Raw genomic sequence first — 19,933 nt, forward strand, 5'->3', positions numbered from 1 at the left:
TTTCTATGGGGTGCCATGTCTCGGACAGGGCTTATTCAGCAACTGTTCAAGTGTGGGGCTTGACCCGCCGGACCGAGGGGGTGGCCTCCCCTTACGTCGTTGACTGTTGCCCTACGCATTGGTGTTAACCATAAACTCCAAGCTACCATCAGACTTACGTTTATTATTGCCTCCTTGATTTGCCGGGTTATGCTGAGCACCCTTGCCGTTGTCGTTCTTTTTTCCCTTCCCTGTCTTTTCATCATCAGACTCAGGGTCCTTGGTACTATAAGAATCGGCGTACTTGACTAGAGCCGCCATCAGCTGACCCATATCATTACAATCACGCTTGAGCCGTCCTAGCTTCATCTTTAGAGGCAAAAAATGGCAATTTTTCTCCAACATTAAGACTGCAGAGCCGGCATCCATCTTATCATACGAATGTATTATGGCCTTGACACAATTGACATGGGTTGCTTGCATGTATCTTTGAAGTTCTGAATGAACCGGATTTTAACTCTGCCCATGAACCAATGGAATTAGGCGGTAGCCCCTTCAACCAAGTGCAGGCAGTCCTATCCAACATCATGGTGAAGTACTTGGCCATCGCAGCGTCACTAACCTCCAGTAACTCCATAGCCATCTTGTAGCTTTCAATCCATGCCCCAGGCTGTAAGTCGGCCATATAATTAGGCACCTTTCTGGGCCCTTTGAAATCCTTGGACAAACGCTCGTTACGCAGAGCCGGCACCAGACAGGGGACTCCTTCGGCCCTGGTGGGCGCTCCTGCCTCAATAGAAGTCGTCGGATAAACCAGAAAAGGCTGATAAGCCGCCAGCTAAGCTGCCTGCTCAGCCGCCTGCTGAGCCGCCCTCTCAACCTCTTGACGTATTCTGCCCCGATCCACTAGGTTAAGAGCTCTAACACACACCGGGTCATGCCCACACGGCTGGTCACAGCGTCGGGCGTTGCTTGAAATGGCCGCTGAATCCATATGCCTGCTATAACTCAGGCTCCGGCTTGGACGAGAGGTTGAATGAATCCTGTCCTGGCTATATGAGTATGCCTCCTACTGTGCTGAAGCCGTCTGAAGAAGTTCTCTGACCCTGCGAGTTTCAACCGCCGTCGGAGAGTCTCCCTCCACCGGGAGAGCTGCCAGTCGTGCCGCCGCAGCGATCATGTTCTCCAACGGGTTAGAATAATGACCCGGTGGTGTTGGTACATACTGAGGTGGAGCAGTATTCATCCGGGGAGGCTCCGTCGTATGTGGCCGAACCGGCATCCCAGCCCCGGGTGTTGCAACCCGGTTTGTCTTCGGCGGGTTACTGGGCCCTGCTCCAGGCGTTCGGAAAAGATTTCGAGGGTCATAAACCAAAGGCAGACGGGACTGACTCTTCTAGTACCTTCTCCTCATGACCTCGTTGGACGCGTTCTGATCCATCGTGAGTTGGAAAGACTGCGACTGAATCTGCTAATCCTGAGCGTCCAAAGCCTCCCCTCTGTAGTTATCCTGACATCTTCCGCCGACAGGTCTTCTTTAGCCTGTACTATATCCAGCTTTAACTGTGCCACTTCCGCATCATGTTGAGCTTGCTCCGCTAGGTTGACTGCGGCGGTTAACAGAGCTGTCATCTTATCCATGAGATCCATCAGCACCTGAGCCGGCGGGCGCACAGGGCCTCCTGCCCCGGCTGCTGCTGACCTGGAGGTTATCACTGCCACAGTTGTAGAATTTTGAATGGGTTGCATGCCAGCCATGAAAATCCCAACTCTGCTTGGCGGCTCAAGGAGGTCCGGAATACTACTGCCATCAGAACAGCCCCCAAATCCGTCGTCTTGCAATTGATACAATGAATCCGTCTCACCCGTGGACGACTCACCATTAGAGTAGATGGCCGTCTCACCAGCTGACATAGATCCATTAGGAAGTTCCCCTCCGTGGATGCATCCCACGAAGGCACGCTTCACAGCAGGCTGAGCCCGGGCGGGTCTCGCACGCTGAGCCGTCTCGACGAGGTCGGTGCAGATGTTCGGCTCAGGGCCCGGCTCGCCGATCTTGCCGATGAAGACATGGATTCCGCCGAAGGGGACCCGGTACCCATACTCAATTGAGCCGGCCTCGGGGCCCCAGCCTTCGTCGTCGATGTAGATCTTGCTGCGACAACCCTTCGAAGCTGCCCTTCAAGAACTCAAATCCACCGTGCGCTGGCCCCACAGTGGGTGCCAACTATCGTGGAATTGTCATTTCAGATGTCCTAGTGATAGGACTTAGTCGTGGACGGGACAAAGGACACGAGGTTTATACTGGTTCGGCCCCTTACGGTGAAGGTAAAATCCTACGATCCAGTTTCGAGTGGGATTGCTTATGTCTCGATTACCAGGGAGCAGAATTGATTGACCTAGCTCTCGATCTGATGTTACTTGCCTTGAACCGCCGCCAGGTCGTCCCTTTATATACAGAGGTCGATGCCCAGCGGCTCACAAAGTCCCGACCGGCTCATAAACAGTGTCCGGCCTGGTCTCTAACTATTCTTGCCTTACAATACAAGTCGTGTACATATGGCAGTTTATCTCTACGGGCCTTAAGTCGCCTCTGTGCTTTGGGCCCTTAACTGAACCGACATCTTCAACCTCGGTCTTGGGCTTCAAGAGTACTCATAGGTATAACACGGCCCCTCCTAGGCGGGTCATACCTAATAGTTATATTCCCAACACCTTCCGTACATATGCAAGCCAATCTCCACTCGCACCGAGCCTAACCTGTGAAATAGTGGGCAGGGGGAGAATTAGGAAATGGACACGGAAGTACTCCCTCCATCCCATAATGTAAGACATTTTTTGACACTACGTGATCAAACTCATCTTACCTGCTCATCGGAGGAAATCCGAGTGCCCCTCAACGTTGGCATCTCAAGGGGCGTCAACTTGCAACTACGGCCACGCCACGCTGGATAGACCCCCAAGGAAACATCCTCGTGCATTCCATAGAACATCAAGATGCATTTGTATGAGTAGTTTATCTTGTGAGAGAAAAGGATGAACGAGGGAAGGCCTCTAGAGATAGAGATAGAGACTACTACTACCAATGTGCTGGCCTATGCATTGCAATGGATCCAAAGTACTAGTAGAATAATACTTGTTCATGTGCTTGAAATATGAACACTCTAGTTTTGATATACATGTGTCAGCAGACATGACAGCTTGGCCATGGAAGTTGAACGACGACGACCATCAGTTTCTTGTTTCTACCACTGCCACACCCACACGCGTTTCCCCCGACGCCGCTCCAACCCACGACACAACGTCCCCCGACATGGACATGGATCCTCTGACGTGGCTATCACTGCCTTACCATGCCTTTCCTTCGCTGACAGGTGGGACCCACGCTTGGGGGGACCCACATGTCAGTGACAGAATGGTAGAATTGTTAATGTCAGGGGATCCTCATCCCCTCGACGTGCGCCTCATCCCTCTCGACCCCACCGCTCCTCTACCTTTGTGTGCATGACATGCGGGCTAGTTGAACTGGGGCGACCATCAACTTCACCCGATTGGACGCGGTTTGCCTGCTCCGCTGCTGTGCTCTGATCCGTACTCCTGCACCATTGAATTTTCATCCAGTGGCTGTGACACATTTCGTCCCGGGCATCAATCCTCATCTGGAGTACTTCTGTACTACATGTAGTACCCGCCAGTGTGGCCATCTATGCTTCGTAACGCCCCGACGCCCAGCTGTGGCACCCTCGCCACGGCCACGCCACCACCGGCCGGTTCATCTTGAACAAGTGAGTCGCGAACCCCGCCACCACCATGAGAATGACATATGGGCCAGCCACATTTAAGGTCTGCATGTCATTGACTCATAGGCCGGTGCACTAAGCCACTGAAGTTTGGTCCCGTGGGCATCGAGAGGGAAATGTAACTCTTGCGGCATGCCTTGTGGTGCTCCCGCGGTACGAGCTCATGCCAAACCCGGCATTTGTTTCTTACTACTACCAACTAGTAAGGTACACGTGCATTGCACGCATGAGATTCTGGTGGTTTGTGCATTATGCTCACCATGGAGTCTTCTAGATTCTACATGTGGCAGAATCTCATGGAATGTAGGGTTGTTTGGTTCTAGGCCTAGTATTGCCACACTTTGCCACACATTTTTGCCAAGCTTGCCTAAGGTTAGTTCATCAAAATGAAAGCCACAAGTTGGCAAGCCTAAGGGAATCTTGCCACACTTTTTGTGTGTATGCCATGTGGGATCCAAGTGTGGCTTGCCAAAGGTGTGGCTAGAACCAAATACTTGCCTAAGTTGGTCAAACTTGCCTAACATTAGGTGTGGCAATCTTTGGCAAAGTTAGTCACAAACCAAACAACCCCGTAGATGATATCCAACAGCCAGTAGTGCTCGGATTTGCCATCTTTGTACCGCCGGATTGGCTTCATCCAATGACTAACTTTCAAAGTTATTCACACACTATATATGGGTATAGATGTTTGGTTTGCAGCCTAAGGTTGCCACGCCTAAGCTTAGGTGTGCCACAATATCTTAGGCATGTGTTTGGTTCATTGCTACACTTGTGGCTTGCCACACTTTTCTACCTACATGGTCCACATGGCATAGACTCAACTTCTTCCCAAATCTTGCCGCACTTGTGGTGGCCTTTTTGTTAGCCACATTTTTTGTGGCAGACACACTTTGCCTAAGCTTAGTTGCGGCAAAGTTAGTCATGAACCAAACAGACCCTAAGTTCAACCATGGAGTCTTCTCAATTCTACATGTGGTAGAATCTGGTGGAATGTAGATGATATCCAACGGCCAATAGTGCTCGGATTTGACATCTTTGTACCGTCGGATTGGCTTCATCCAACGACCAACTTTCAAAGTTATTCACACACTATATCGGGGGTATATATATATGTCGGCCATTGCAATGGATCCAAAGTATATCTATTTAGTGGAGTGCACTCTAAACACATTATCTATTTATTTTTCTCTAACCTTTCGTAGCCATGTAACCAAGCGACATAAGCTTCATGGGTGCCCCCCACATCATATTATTCATACTACATTGACTGAAAAAAGATAAATCACCCAAAACAAGATCTTCCCGTTTTTTGTTCCTACGATGTTGTGTCGTGCACGTACTACTAGTTGTATAGTGGTAGTACTAGTTGTATAGTACAAACTTGGTACTAGTAGGAGTATTAGTATGGAATGCTCCTACTCTATCAATGAGCCCCATCTGACACCAAATTTCTTGGCTTCCGTGCTACAGCTAGATCTTCCCCTTGTTGTGTTTTCCAACCCGTCAGCGGGCGGGGTGCGGTTTGCCAATAGTCGGTTTGCTCAACGGCAGTCCCACATGAAAGTGGAAGTGCTAGGCAACACGCATTCCCTAAGCTATGTGTCATGCCGGACGGGCCGTGGAGTACTCCCAATTCCCGGGTGTGTGGGGGTGTAACGCGAACGCGGCAGGCCTTTTCCTTTTACTAGCAATGTGCCCGTGCGTTGCGACGGATCCAAAGTAGTAGAATAGTAGTACTTGTTCACAAACTTGAAAGAAATCACTCTTGTTTTGACATACTCATAATATATTACTTTTCACTCAAAATATATTTCTCAGGCTGTTTTGATGAGCTGACAGAGGGATGTGGTTGCTTTCAATATAATAAGGGGTTTTCTGCAAATTGGAGCGGAGAAGTAGGCTATTGTTGCAAAAATGCCACAACTTACCTCACAGCCTGAAAGTGCAACTATCCCTGAGTGGTTTTGGTAATGATTAACAACATATAGCTCATTGAACTAATGCCATTTCAAGATAAATATTTCAGGAAAGTTCAATGATTGGCATGGCATGGATTAGGATTGTGGACCCCTCAAAATGCTCAGGACAAAAGATTGGCTCAAGCTCTAAAGTCCAAGACTCTACATTTTCTATTTTGAGTTATCCAAGATCACATTGAGTCTATAGGAAAGCCAATAATATTAAAAGGGGATGAGGTGTTGCTTAATGGCTTGCTTGCTCAAAATGCTTAGTGATAAGCTCCAAAGCCCTCAACCACTTTCTCATATCCACATATGTCCCAAACCAAAAGTCAAACTCGGCCCCATCGATTTGATCCATCCGGCGCCACCGAGTTCATTTGACATAGGCACTGCCAGAAACCCTAGTCACTTCGGTCTCACCGATAGGGATCTCGGTCTCACCGAGATGGGGTTGCATACTATCTGTTTCCCTTTGTAACATTTCGGTCTAACTGAGATGAGTGATAGGTCCCACCGAGTCTGCAATACAAACTCTCTGTTTTCTTTTCGTAACGCTTCGGTCCCATCGAGACGAGCGAATCGGTCCTACCGAGTTTGCCTAACCAACTCTCTGGTTAGCTTATTATCAAAGTCGGTCCCACCGAGTTTGTCTAATCGGTCCAACCGATATTACGTTATGCCCTAACCCTAATGATATCGGTCCCACCGAGTTGACATGTCGGTCCCACCGAAATTGCCTAACGGTCACATTATGTACTGGATCGGTTCGACCGAGTTTTCTGATTTGGTCCCACCGAGTTTGGTATATTGTGTGTAACGGTTAGATTTCGTGTGGAGGCTATATATACCCCTCCACCCTCTCCACATTCATGAGGAAAGCCATCAGAACATGCCTGCACTCATTTTCTGAGAGAGAGCCACCTACTCATGTGTTGAGACCAAGATATTCCAATCCAACCATTTGAATCTTGATCTCTAGCCTTCCCCAAGTTGCTTTCCACTCAAATCATCTTTCCACCAAATCCAATCCTATGAGAGTGAGTTGAGTGTTGGGGAGACTATCATTTGAAGCACAAGAGCAAGGTGTTCATCATCAACACACCATCTATTACATTTTGGAGAGTGGTGCCTCCTAGATTGGTTAGGTGTCATGATGTCTACTACACAACCTTCTTCTTGTAGACGTTGTTGGGCCTGCAAGTGCGTAGGTTTGTAGGACAGTAGCAAATTTCCCTAAAGTGGATGACCTAAGGTTTATAAATCTGTGGGAGGCGTAGGATGAAGATGGTCTCTCTCAAGCAACCCTGCAACCAAATAACAAAGAGTCTCTTGTGTCCCCAACACACCCAATACAATGGTAAATTTTATAGGTGCACTAGTTCGGTGAAGAGATGGTGATACAAGTGCAAAATAGATAGTAGATATAGGTTTTTGTAATCTGAAAATATAAAAACAGCAAGGTAACTAATGATAAAAGTGAGCGTAAACGGTATTGCAATGATAGGAAACAAGGCCTAGGGTTCATACTTTCACTAGTGCAAGTTCTCTCAACAATAATACATAGATAGATCATATAACAAGCCCTCAACATGCAACAAAGAGTCACTCCAAAGCCACTAATAGCGGAGAACAAACGTAGAGATTATGGTAGGGTACGAAACCACCTCAAAGTTATTCTTTTGGATCAATCTATAAAATAGTTCGTACTAGAATAACACCTTAAGACACAAATCAACCAAAACCCTAATGTCACCTAGATACTCCATTGTCACCTCAAGTATCCGTGGGCATGATTATACGATATGCATCACACAATATCAGATTCATCCAACCAACACAACGTACTTCAAAGAGTGCCCCAAAGTTTCTATCGGAGAGTCAAGAACGTGTGCCAACCCCTATGTGTAGGTTCCCAATGTCACAAAACCCGCAAGTTGATCACCAAAACATACATCAAGTGGCACGTGATATCCCATTGTCACCACAGATAAACACAGCAAGACATACATCAAGTGTTCTCAAATAAAGACTCAATCCCATAAGATAACTTCAAGAGGAAAACTCAATTCATCAAAAGAGAGTAGAGGGGGAGAAACATCATAAGATCCAACTATAATAGCAAAGCTCGCGATACATCAATATCGTGCCATAGAGAGAACACAAGAGAGAGAGAGATCAAACACATAGCTACTGGTACATACCCTCAGCCCCGAGGGTGAACTACTCCCTCCTCGTCATGGATAGCGCCGGGATGATGAAGATGGCCACCGGTGATGGGTTACCCCTCCGGCAGGGTGCCGGAACGGGCTCCCGAGAGGTTTTTGGTGGCTACAGAGGCTTGCGGCAGCGGAACTCCCGATCTATCTTCTGTTCTGGAAGTCTTAGGGTACGTAGATATATATGGGTGCAGGGGGTACATTGGAGGAGCTACGGGGGCCCCACGAGGTAGGGGGAGCGCCCGGGGGGGGGGGGCGCCCCCACCCTCGTGGGCTGCCCGTATCTCCTCTGACATGCACTCCAAGTTCCCTGGGTTACTTTCCTTCCAAAAATAACTTCTCCAGTTGATTTCGTTTTGTTTTGACTCCGTCTGATATTCCTTTTCCTCGAAACACTGAAATAGGCATAAAATAGCAAATCTGGGCTGGGCCTCCGGTTAATAGGTTAGTCCCAAAAATAATATAGAAGTGGATAATAAAGCCAAATATTGCCTAAAACAGTAGATAAAGTAGCATGGAGCAATCAAAAATTATAGATACGTTGGAGACGTATCAAGCATCCCCAAGCTTAATTCCTGCTCGTCCTCGAGTAGGTAAATGGTAAAAAAGAATTTTTGATGCGGAGTGATACTTTGGCATAATTTCAATGTAAATCTTCTTAATTGTGATATGAATATTCAGATCCGAAAGATTCAAGACAAAAGTTCATATTGACACAAAAATAATAATACTTCAAGCATACTAATCAAAGCCATCATGTCTTCTCAAAATAGCATGGCAAAAGAAAGTTCATCCCTACAAAATCATATAGTTAGGCTATGCTTCATTTTCATCACACAAAGATGTTCCCAACTTCTATACCCCCGATGACAAGCCAAGCAATTGTTTCATACTTAAATAATCTCAAACTTTTTCAACCTTCACGCAATACATGAGCGCGAGCCATGGACATAGCACTATGGGTGGAATAGAATATGATGATTGGGATTGTGTGGAGAAGACAAAAAAGGAGAAAGTCTCACATCAACGAGGCTAATCAATGAGCTATGGAGATGCCCATCGATTGATGTTAATGCGAGGAGTAGGGATTGCCATGCAACGGATGCACTAGAGCTATGAATGCTCAACAAAAGAAAACAAGTGGGTGTGCATCCAACTTGCTTGCTCATGAAGACCTTGGGCATTTGAGGAAGCCCATCGTAGGAATATACAAGCCAAGTTCTATAATGAAAAATTCCCACTAGTATGAAAAAGACAACTTATGAGACTCACTACATGAAGAACAAGGTGCTACTTTGAAGCACAAGATATGAGACTCACTACATGAAGAACAAGGTGCTACTTTGAAGCACAAGTGTGGAAAAAGAGATAGTAGCATTGCCCTTTTTTGGGCCTTTCTTTTTTTGGCCTTTCTTCCCTTTTTTTGGGCAATGCTCTAATAATGATGATCATCACACTTCTATTGATTACAACATAAGGATTACAACTAGAAACTTAGAACAAGATATGACTCTATATGAATGCCTCCGGCGGTGTACTGGGATGGTGCAATGAATCAAGAGTGACATGTATGAAAAATAATGCATGGTGGCTTTGGCACAAATACGATGTCAACTACATGATCATGCAATGGCAATATGACAAAAGTAATGTATGTCATGATAATGATGATGGAAGTTGCATGGCAATATATCTCGGAATGGCTATGGAAATGCCATGATAGGTAGGTATGGTGGTTGTTTTGAGGAAGATATTAGGAGGTTTATGTGTGATAGAGCGTATTGTATCATGGGGTTTGGATGCACCGGCGAAGTTTGCACCAACTCTCAAGGTGAGAAAGGGCAATGCCCGGTACCGAAGAGGCTAGCAAAGGCGGAAAGGTGAGAGTGCGTATAATCCATGGACTCAACATTAGTCAAAAGAACTTATATACTTATTGCAAAAATTTAGAAGCCATCAAAAATCAAGTACTACGCGCATGCTCCTAGGGGGATAGATTGGTAGGAAAAGACCATCGCTCGTCCCCGACCGCCACTCATAAGGGTGCACAAGCCAGGTACACTTCATGTTTCAAATTTGTCACACAACTTTAACCATACGTGCATGCTATGGGACTTGAAAACTTCAACACAAGCATTTCTCAAATTCAAAATTACTCAACTAGCACGAATTTGATATTATCACCTCCATATCTCAAAACAATTATCAAGCATCAAACTTATCTTAGTATTCAATTCACTCAAAAGAAAGTTTCACATATCTTGAATACCAAGTATATTAACATTAAGCAAATTACCATGCTATTTAAGACTCTCAAAATAATATAAGTTAAGCATGAGAGATCAATAGTTTCTTTAAAACAAATCCACCACCGTGCTCTAAAAGATCTAAGTGATGCACTAGAGCAAATGACAAACTACTCCGAAAAGATATAAGTGAAGATAAATGAGTAGCTAAATAATTATGTAACTATGAGAAGACTCCCTCTCATTAAAGAATTTCAGATCTTGATACTTTATTCAAACAGCAAGAAAAGCTAAATAAAACTACAATGCAAGGATAGCACAACTCATGTGAAGAAGCAAAAACTTAGGCTCAACCGATACTAACCAATAGTTGTTGAAGAAGAAAGGTGGGATGCCTACCGGGGCATCCCCAAGCTTAGATGCTTGAGACTTCTTGAAATATTATCTTGGGGTGCCTTGGGCATCCCCAAGCTTGAACTTTTGTGTTTCCTTAATTCCTCTCATATCATGGTTTCTCTTTTTATCAAAAGCTTCATTCACAATAAACTCAACAAGAACTCGTGAGATAGGTTAGTATAAACCAATGCAAAAACCTTATCATTTTCTACTGTAACAAATCACTAACATTATTATTCAACATTGAATACTAAATTACTCTGCATATTTAATACTCCTATCCTCAAATAGAATCATTAAACAAACAAACATATGCAAACAATGCAAACATAACAGCAATCTGCCAAAACAGTACAGTCTGTAAAGAATGCAAGAGTATCAATACTTCCCTGACTCCAAAAATTATGAACTAAAATTCCCACTGTAATAAATTTATCAGAGCTAAATATGCAAAAAGATTCAACATTATACTACTCTCTGACTTTTCTAGGGAATATTTGCAACAGCGGTAAACTTTCTGTTTTCAAACAGCAACATGTATACTAGCGAAATAAGCATGGCAAAGGCTATCCTTGACTTTTTTATTGAAACTAAAGATGCAAAACATTATTCTAACTAACAGCAATAAAAAACTAACAAAAGGAAATGACAATCCAGGCAAAACACATATCATGTGGTGAATAAAAATATAGCTCCAAGTAAAGTTACCGATGAACGAAGACGAAAGAGGGGATGCCTTCCGGGGCATCCCCAAGCTTAGGCTCTTGGTTGTCGTTGAATATTATCTTGGGGTGCCTTGGGCATACCCAATCTTAGGCTCTTGCCACTCCTTATTCCATAGTCCATCGAATCCTTACCCAAAACTTGAAAACTCCACAACACAAAACTCAACAGAAAACTCGTAAGCTCTGTTAGTATAATGAAATAAAACCACCACTTAGGTACTGTAATGAACTCATTCTAAATTCATATTGGTGTTAAACCTACTGTATTCCAACTTGTCTATGGTTTATAAACTATTTTACTAGCCATAGATTCATCAAAATAAGCAAACAACACATAGAAAACAGAATCTGTCAAAAACAGAACAGTCTGTAGTAATCTGTATCAAACGTATATTTATGGAACTCCAAAAATCGTACCAAATTAGGAAGCCCTCAGAAATTTGTGTAGCAATCCAGAGAAAAAAGAATCATATCAGAAGAACATTTCTGTGAATTAACAAAACTAATTTACTGGGTGCAAAAGTTTCTGATTTTCAGCAAGATCAACACAACTATCACCGTAAGCTATCCTAAAGGTCTTACTTGGCACTTTATTGAAACAAAAGCTATAAAACATGATTACTACAGTATCATAATCATGTGGACACACAAAAACAGTAAGGATAAATATTGGGTTGTCTCCCAACAAGCGATTTTCTTTAATGCCTTTCTAGCTAGGCATGATGATGACAATGATGCTCACATAAAAGATAAGAATTGAAACATAACGGGAGCATCATGAAACATATGACTAGCACATTTAAGTCTAACCCACTTCCTATGCATAGGGATTTTGTGAGCAAACAACTTATGGGAATAATAATCAACTTGCATAGGAAGGTAAAACAAGCATAACTTCAAGATTTTAAGCACATAGAGAGGAAACTTGACATTATTGCAACTCCTACAAGCATATGTTCCTCCCTCATAATAATTTTCAGTAGCATCATGAATGAATTCAACAATATAACCAGCACCTAAAGCATTCTTTTCATGACCTACAAGCATAGAAAATTCACTACTCTCCGCATAAGCAAACTTCTTCTTTATGGCATACGTATCATCACAATAATCATCATAGATAGGAGGCATGCTTTCATCATAGTAAATTTGCTCATCAAAGCTTGGGGGACAAAAAATATCATCTTCATCAAACATAGCTTCCCCAAGCTTGTGGCTTTGCATATCATTAGCATCATGGATATTTAAGGAATTCATACTAACATAATTGCAATCATGCTCATCATTCACATATTTCATGCCAAGTATTCTATGTAATTCTTCTTCTAGCACTAAAAAGGTGAAGCGTATGAGACAAACTTAACTCCATTTTTTTTTAATTTTCTTTTATAAACTAGACTAGTGCTAAAACAAGAAACAAAAAGATTCGATTGCAAGATCTAAAGATATACCTTCAAGCACTCACCTCCCCGGCAACGGTGCCAGAAAAGAGCTTAGTTGACGGGGTGTGAGTGAGTGCCCTTTACCTTTGCCTCCCCGGCAACGGCGCCAGAAAAGAGGTTGATGTCTACTACACAACCTGCTTCTTGTAGACGTTGTTGGGCCTGCAAGTGCACAGGTTTGTAGGACAGTAGCAAATTTCCCTCAAGTGGATGACCTAAGGCTTATCAATCCGTGGGAGGCGTAGGATGAAGATGGTCTCTCTCAAGCAACCCTGCAACCAAATAACAAAGAGTCTCTTGTGTCCCCAACACACCCAATACAATGGTAAATTGTATAGGTGCACTAGTTCGGCGAAGAGATGGTGATACAAGTGCAAAATAGATAGTAGATATAGGTTTTTGTAATCTGAAAATATAAAAACAGCAAGGTAACTAATGATAAAAGTGAGCGTAAACGGTATTGAAATGATAGGAAACAAGGCCTAGGGTTCATACTTTCACTAGTGCAAGTTCTCTCAACAATAATACATAGATAGATCATATAACAAGCCCTCAACATGCAACAAAGAGTCACTCCAAAGCCACTAATAGCGGAGAACAAATGTAGAGATTATGGTAGGGTACGAAACCACCTCAAAGTTATTCTTTCGAATCAATCTATAAAAGAGTTTGTACTAGAATAACACCTTAAGACACAAATCAACCAAAACCCTAATGTCACCTAGATACTCCATTGTCACCTCAAGTATCCGTGGGCATGATTATACGATATGCATCACACAATCTCAGATTCATCCAACCAACACAAAGTACTTCAAAGAGTGCTCCAAAGTTTCTATCGGAGAGTCAAGAACGTGTGCCAACCCCTATGCATAGGTTCCCAATGTCACGAAACCCGCAAGTTGATCACCAAAACATACATCAAGTGGCACATGATATCCCATTGTCACCACAGATAATCACGGCAAGACATACATCAAGTGTTCTCATAAAAGACTCAATCCAATAAGATAACTTCAAAGGGGAAACTCATTTCATTACAAGAGAGTAGAGGAGGAGAAACATCATAAGATCCAACTACAATAGCAAAGCTCGGGATACATCAAGATCGTGCCATATATGGAACACGAGTGAGAGAGAGAGAGATCAAACACATAGCTACTGGTACATACCATCAGCCCCGAGGGTGAACTACTCCCACCTCGTCATGGATAGCGTCGGGATGATGAAGATGGCCACCGGTGATGGGTTCCCCCTTCGGCAGGGTGCCGGAACGGGCTCCCGAGAGGTTTTTGGTGGCTACAGAGGCTTGCGGCGGCAGAACTCCCGATCTATCTTCTGTTCTAGAAGTTTTAGGGTACATAGGTATATATGGGTGCAGGGGGTACATCGGAGGAGCTACGGGGGCCCCATGAGGTAGGGGGGCGCGCCCGGGGGGGTGGGCGCGCCCCCCACCCTCGTGGGCAGCCCGTATCTCCCCTGACATGCACTCCAAGTTCCCTGGGTTGCTTTCCTTCCAAAAATAACTTCTCCAGTTGATTTCGTTCCGTTTTGACTCCGTCTGATATTCCTTTTCCTCGAAACACTGAAATAGGCATAAAACAGCAAATCTGGGCTGGGCCTCTGGTTAATAGGTTAGTCCCAAAAATAATATAAAAGTGGATAATAAAGCCCAATATTGCCTAAAACAGTAGATAAAGTAGCATGGAGCAATCAAAAATTATAGATACGTTGGAGACGTATCATGTCACTTGGGAGCCGCCGACAAGATTGTGGAGTTGAACCTAGGAGTTTGTAAGGGCAAGGAAATCGACTACTTCGTGAAGATCTACCCTAGTGAGGCAAGTCCCTTCGTGGGCGATGGCCATGGTGGGATAGACAAGGTTACTTCTTCGTGGACCCTTCGTGGGTGGAGCCCTCTGTGGACTCGCGTAGCCGTTACCCTTCGTGGGTTGAAGTCTCCATCAACGAGGATGTACGATAGCACCACCTATCGGAACCATGCCAAAAACATTTGTGTCTCCAATTGCGTTTGCACACTCCAATCCCATCCCTTTACATTCTTGCAAGTTGCATGATTTACATTCCACTGCTTATATACTCTTTGCATGCTTGCATGCATTGTGTTAAGATTTCTTGAGTGGTGCTAAGTTGATAAAATCTGCCAAGAACTAAAATTAGGAAAAGGTTAAGTTTTATTTGGCCAAGTAGTCTAATCACCCCCCCCCTCTAGACATACTTTCGATCCTACAATTGGTATCAGAGTTTTGGTCTCAATTTGCCTTGATTTCCATAGCTTTTGGTGATCATAGCCTTGGTTTCACAACCTAGGAGAGTATGGCGTCTAGCGAGGGAAAGTACCACCATAGAGGTCCTTACTTTGATGGTACTAATTTTGCTAGTTGGAAGCATAAGATGAAAATGCATATTCTTGGACATAACCCCGTCGTTTGGACTATTGTGTGTATTGGCTTGCAAGGTGAATTCTTCAATGGGAGAGAACCGAACCGTGAAGCTACCACGGAAGAATTGAAGATGCTGCAATACAACGCTCAAGCTTGTGATATCCTCTTCAACAGATTGTGCCCTGAAGAATTTAACAAAATCAGCCGCCTTGAGAATGCAAAGAAAATTTGGGATACTTTGATTGATATGCACGAAGGTACCGACTCCATCAAGGAATCCAAATTGGATGTGCTTCAAAGTTAACTTGACAAGTTCAAAATGAAGGATGGTGAAGGTGTCGCTGAAATGTACTCTAGGCTTGCTCTCATCACAAATGAGATTACCGGCTTAGGAAGTGAAGAGATGACCGATAAATTCATCATCAAGAAGATCCTAAGAGCCTTGGATGGAAAATATGATACCGTGTGCACATTGATCCAAATAATGCCCAATTACAAAGATCTCAAGCCAACGGAAGTCAGTGGAAGAATTGTTGCTCATGAGATGTCACTCAAGGACAAGGAAGAGCTTCACAACAAGTCAAGTGGTGCTTACAAAGCCTCATGTGATGCTCCTACGTCATCAAGTCAGAAACAAACCTTCAATGAGGAATTGAGCTTGATGGTGAAAAACTTCAACAAGTTCTACAAGAGTAGAAGCAAGGAAAGAAGCTCCAAGTCAAGGTCCTACAATTACAAAAGATCTTCGAGTCGTGAACGTAATTGCTACAATTGTGAAGACCCGGACACTACTCCAATGAGTGTACAACTACTTACAAAAGGAGAGAAGATTCACCTAAAAGAAGAAGTAGAAGAGAAGAATCTCCACCAAGAGAGCGAAGGAGTAGAGATGACCGTTATGAACAAAGAACCTCCCGGAGAAGCAAGGATTTGAAAAGGAAGGACAAATCATCAAAGAGCTACACAAAGCGAAGACATCAAGCTCATGTTGGTGAATGGGTATCCGGCTCCGACTCCGACCATCACTCTGAGAGAAGCTATCACTCTGACTCTGAATATACTCAAGATGAAGGTGTTGCCGGTCTAGCACTTGTGTCAACCAACTCCTACGATATATTCGACTCAGCAAATGAAGGAATTGGAGGATGCTTCATGGCTAAAGGCCCAAAGGTATCACACCTCGAGTATGTTGATTTCAATAGTGATGAAGATGACTTGTTAGGTGTTGATGATTTACTTGTTGACAACTCTAGTGATGAATACTATGATGAAACTTCAATTAATCATGCTAATCAAGATAAAAAAATAAATATGATAAGGAGAAGATTGAGCATCTAACTAAAGAACTAAACACTCTTAAGTTAGCTCATGAAACTACCTTGGAAGATCATCGACAACTTTTAAAGACTCATGAGAAGTTACACTTTGAAAAGCTCAACCTTGAGCAAGAACATCAGTTTCTAAAGGCAATCAATGACGATCTTCGCAAGAAAAGTTCTTCTTATATTGCCAAGCGTTTACTCTTATCTACTTACATGCCACAAGTCAAGTCTAGCAACAAGAATAAGAAAGATTCTTCCTCTAGTAGTAACAATAATCATGCTAAATCCAATGTTGTTGCTTCTAGTAGTTATCTTGATTCCACTAATGATTCTCTTAGCCAAGTCACACTTGAGCAAGAAAATAGCTTATTCAAGGGAATTATAGAGAAAGGTGTCTACAAGAGACTTGCCGGAAGTAAGCAATTTCAGTAAATTGTACGCAAGCAAGGAAGGCACCGGAAGAATCAAGGTGTTGGTTTTGAACGAAAGTTCAATGCCAATGGAGTTGAGTGGGAAGAAGATCAATACCCCAAGACAAAGTTTGTTCCCCAACAAGAGAAGTATGATCCTACTTCTTTCCAAGGGACACAAGCTCAAGATGATCTTCCACCACAAGACCACAAGCAAAAAGGGAAGGATAAGCTTCAAGAGGAGATTGATGCATTTGAAGAAGCTCCCAAGGCCTTGGTCAAGTGGGTTCCCAAGAATACATCAAGTTCTACTTCATCAAGTTCCACTACAACCCCAAGGATTCCCATCAAGATGATGTGGATCCCAAAGAAGAAGGACTAGAGAGTTCATCTTGCACTAGTTCAAGGAGTTACAAACCCTCTTGTTGGTAAGACAAGGGACAAGGTAACCTAATGCTTTCATGGACATCATCTTGTGTGTGCATCACTCTATGTCTATGGATATCCTTGTTTGTTCCATGGGGGACTAACCCGTGTAGGTATTGAAAGTGCAACTCACTCCAATGTATTGCTCCAAATGATCTACAATAACATTGAGCATCCACATCTACAACACCTACATGAAGTCATCATCGACAAAACCCAAGGTTAGTTCATCCCTCTTAAGGGGGGATCTCACATCTAGGGGGAGCTTTACTCTAAAGAATTGAGCTAAAGCAACTCTAATGGTGTGAACACAATGATGCTTTATGTAAAGTGGTAACCCCACTTGTGCTTAAACGATGAGTATGACCTATGATCAAATGTTCTCATTTGACTCCTAAGTCAACATACTCATATATAGATGGCCTAGTCATCGCCAATTGGTTGATAGATGCTAGAATTGGTTGTGCATGCTTTGTCACTTATTTCATTTGCCATTTTATTGTGTGAGCATGTCGTTTGCATATTTTACTCATTCGAGGACATCCACTTGTTGTTTTGTTTGTTTGGTTTGTTTTCCCTTTTGCCAAGTGGATGGACAAGAATACCTAAGAACCTTATCTAGCTATCTATGATTTTCTCGTCTCAAACTCTATTCATGCTAGATCACAAAGTTTGATCAAGTTAGATTCGAACCACTCTGTGTGAGGAGCACTCGGAGTCCCCGATTCGTCATAGACTTAAACTTCCAAAACCTCTTTGTGCATTTCAGTCTGACCAAGACATACATTTCAGTCTAACCGAGTTCACTAAGTTGATCTAGGTTTTCATCTCGGTGCAACTGACTTGAACACTTCAGTCACACCGAGTTGCAAGCAACCACTTGCGATTCTGCAATCTCGGTGCCACCGAGTTGTTCCACTCAATCACACCGACAGGTTCGGGATATAAATACCCATGGGTGAGATTTTGGAACTTACTTCAAATCCCCGCAGCCCCTGCGTGTCCTGCTCTGCCTCCTCGGGTCTTCGGATCGCCTCCTCGCCGCCTGCGACCTCCCGCCATTGGATTCTGCCGCCGTCGACGGATTCTTCTCCGCCGTCGCTGCCGTATCGAACACCTGCCATTCTAGGGTACGTGTTAGACCCCTTGTGTTGTCTTTTTAACTCCGATTCGAAGCACAAGGACAATGCCATGATTCTTGCCACAAATGAGATTGATCTATCCAGCTAAATCTTCCTTAATTAGGCCTAGTTTGATTTGAAAATTTTAGGGTTAGCTCTCCACAGAACTCATCTCAGACCAACCAAAATGTAGAAATTGGTCTCAACGATTCGGCTTAGGCCATTGCACATGCGCTTTTCGGTCTGACCGAAAATTGCAAATCTGTGTGACCGAGTTCAAGATTCTGTGAAACCCTAGCAATCTCGGTGCCACCAAACTGTGACTTGGTCTGACCGAGTTCACTAGTTCAGGTTCCAAGTGTTGCTTCGGTATCACCAAGTTTGTCAATTCGGTAGCTCCGAGATCATTTCTGTAGAGAACTAAAACTAAGTTTTTGACTCAATTTGTTTTGCAAAACCTCTGTACTTTGTGATGCTCACCTACTCTACCTCATCTACAACCTATTCACAGGGTCTGGTGACAGTTTGCCTGCAAGACGTCTGACCAGAGTGACATCCAGAACAGATCTGAACAGCAAGAGCAGTTGAGTGAGGGCACTAGTCCCTCCAGCAGCTATGATGAGGGAAGGAGGATCACACCTAGTAACTTGCCCAAGGCAGCTACTAGAGCAAGAAAGAAGAGAACTTCAGATTCAAAAGATGAAGATTATGTTGCAGCTGAGGATGAGGCCACTTCAAAGAAGAAAGTGCTGAAGAAAGAATATGGTACTGCTGCTTCAACCAAGCCAGGGTTGAACAAGAAAGCACCAACAAAGAGTGTTCCTATGTCTAAGTCCAGAGCCTCTACTGAAGAAACTTTGGGATCTGAACCCAAAGAGACTGTTGCAGAAGAGGAAAAGAGGAAAGAGAGAGTCAAGAAGACCATTGCCAGGATCATTGGCAAGCCGTCTATGATGAGAGATTCTGAAGAGGAAGAGGATGCTGCTCCAGCACCTAAGGCAGAAAAGCTAATGGGAGATGCAATTAAGTCAGGGACTGCTGCTAAGCCCAAATATGCTCCCAAAGCTGTTGCTCCAACCACCAAGACTGCACCCAAGAGGAGTACAAAAAACATTCCTGCTGAGGAGAAGAACAAGGCCCCTGTGCCTGAAGTTGAAGAAGAAGAAGCTGAAGCCCAAGTGCTAAGGAAGCTCAAACCAAAGATTCTAGACCACAATGATACACATCATGTGGCAGAGGACATGAGCATCAGGACGGATGCAGGTCTGAGACTTTGGAGGAAAAATGACCCATATGCTGTAAGGAGGAGAACTGTTGTGGATTACAGGTTCCACACTAAGGAATAGCAAGATTTCTATGAGACTATTCTGCTTGACAAGAATCCAATAATATGTGACATGAGATGGGTTGACTGGACATACATTAGAGAAAATGAAGATCACTTCCCAGGTGTGTATGATAGCTTCAAAGATTGTGAAGTGGAC

This window comes from Triticum dicoccoides, chromosome 1B (genome assembly GCF_002162155.2).
Source record: "Triticum dicoccoides isolate Atlit2015 ecotype Zavitan chromosome 1B, WEW_v2.0, whole genome shotgun sequence".
NCBI lineage: Eukaryota > Viridiplantae > Streptophyta > Magnoliopsida > Poales > Poaceae > Triticum > Triticum dicoccoides.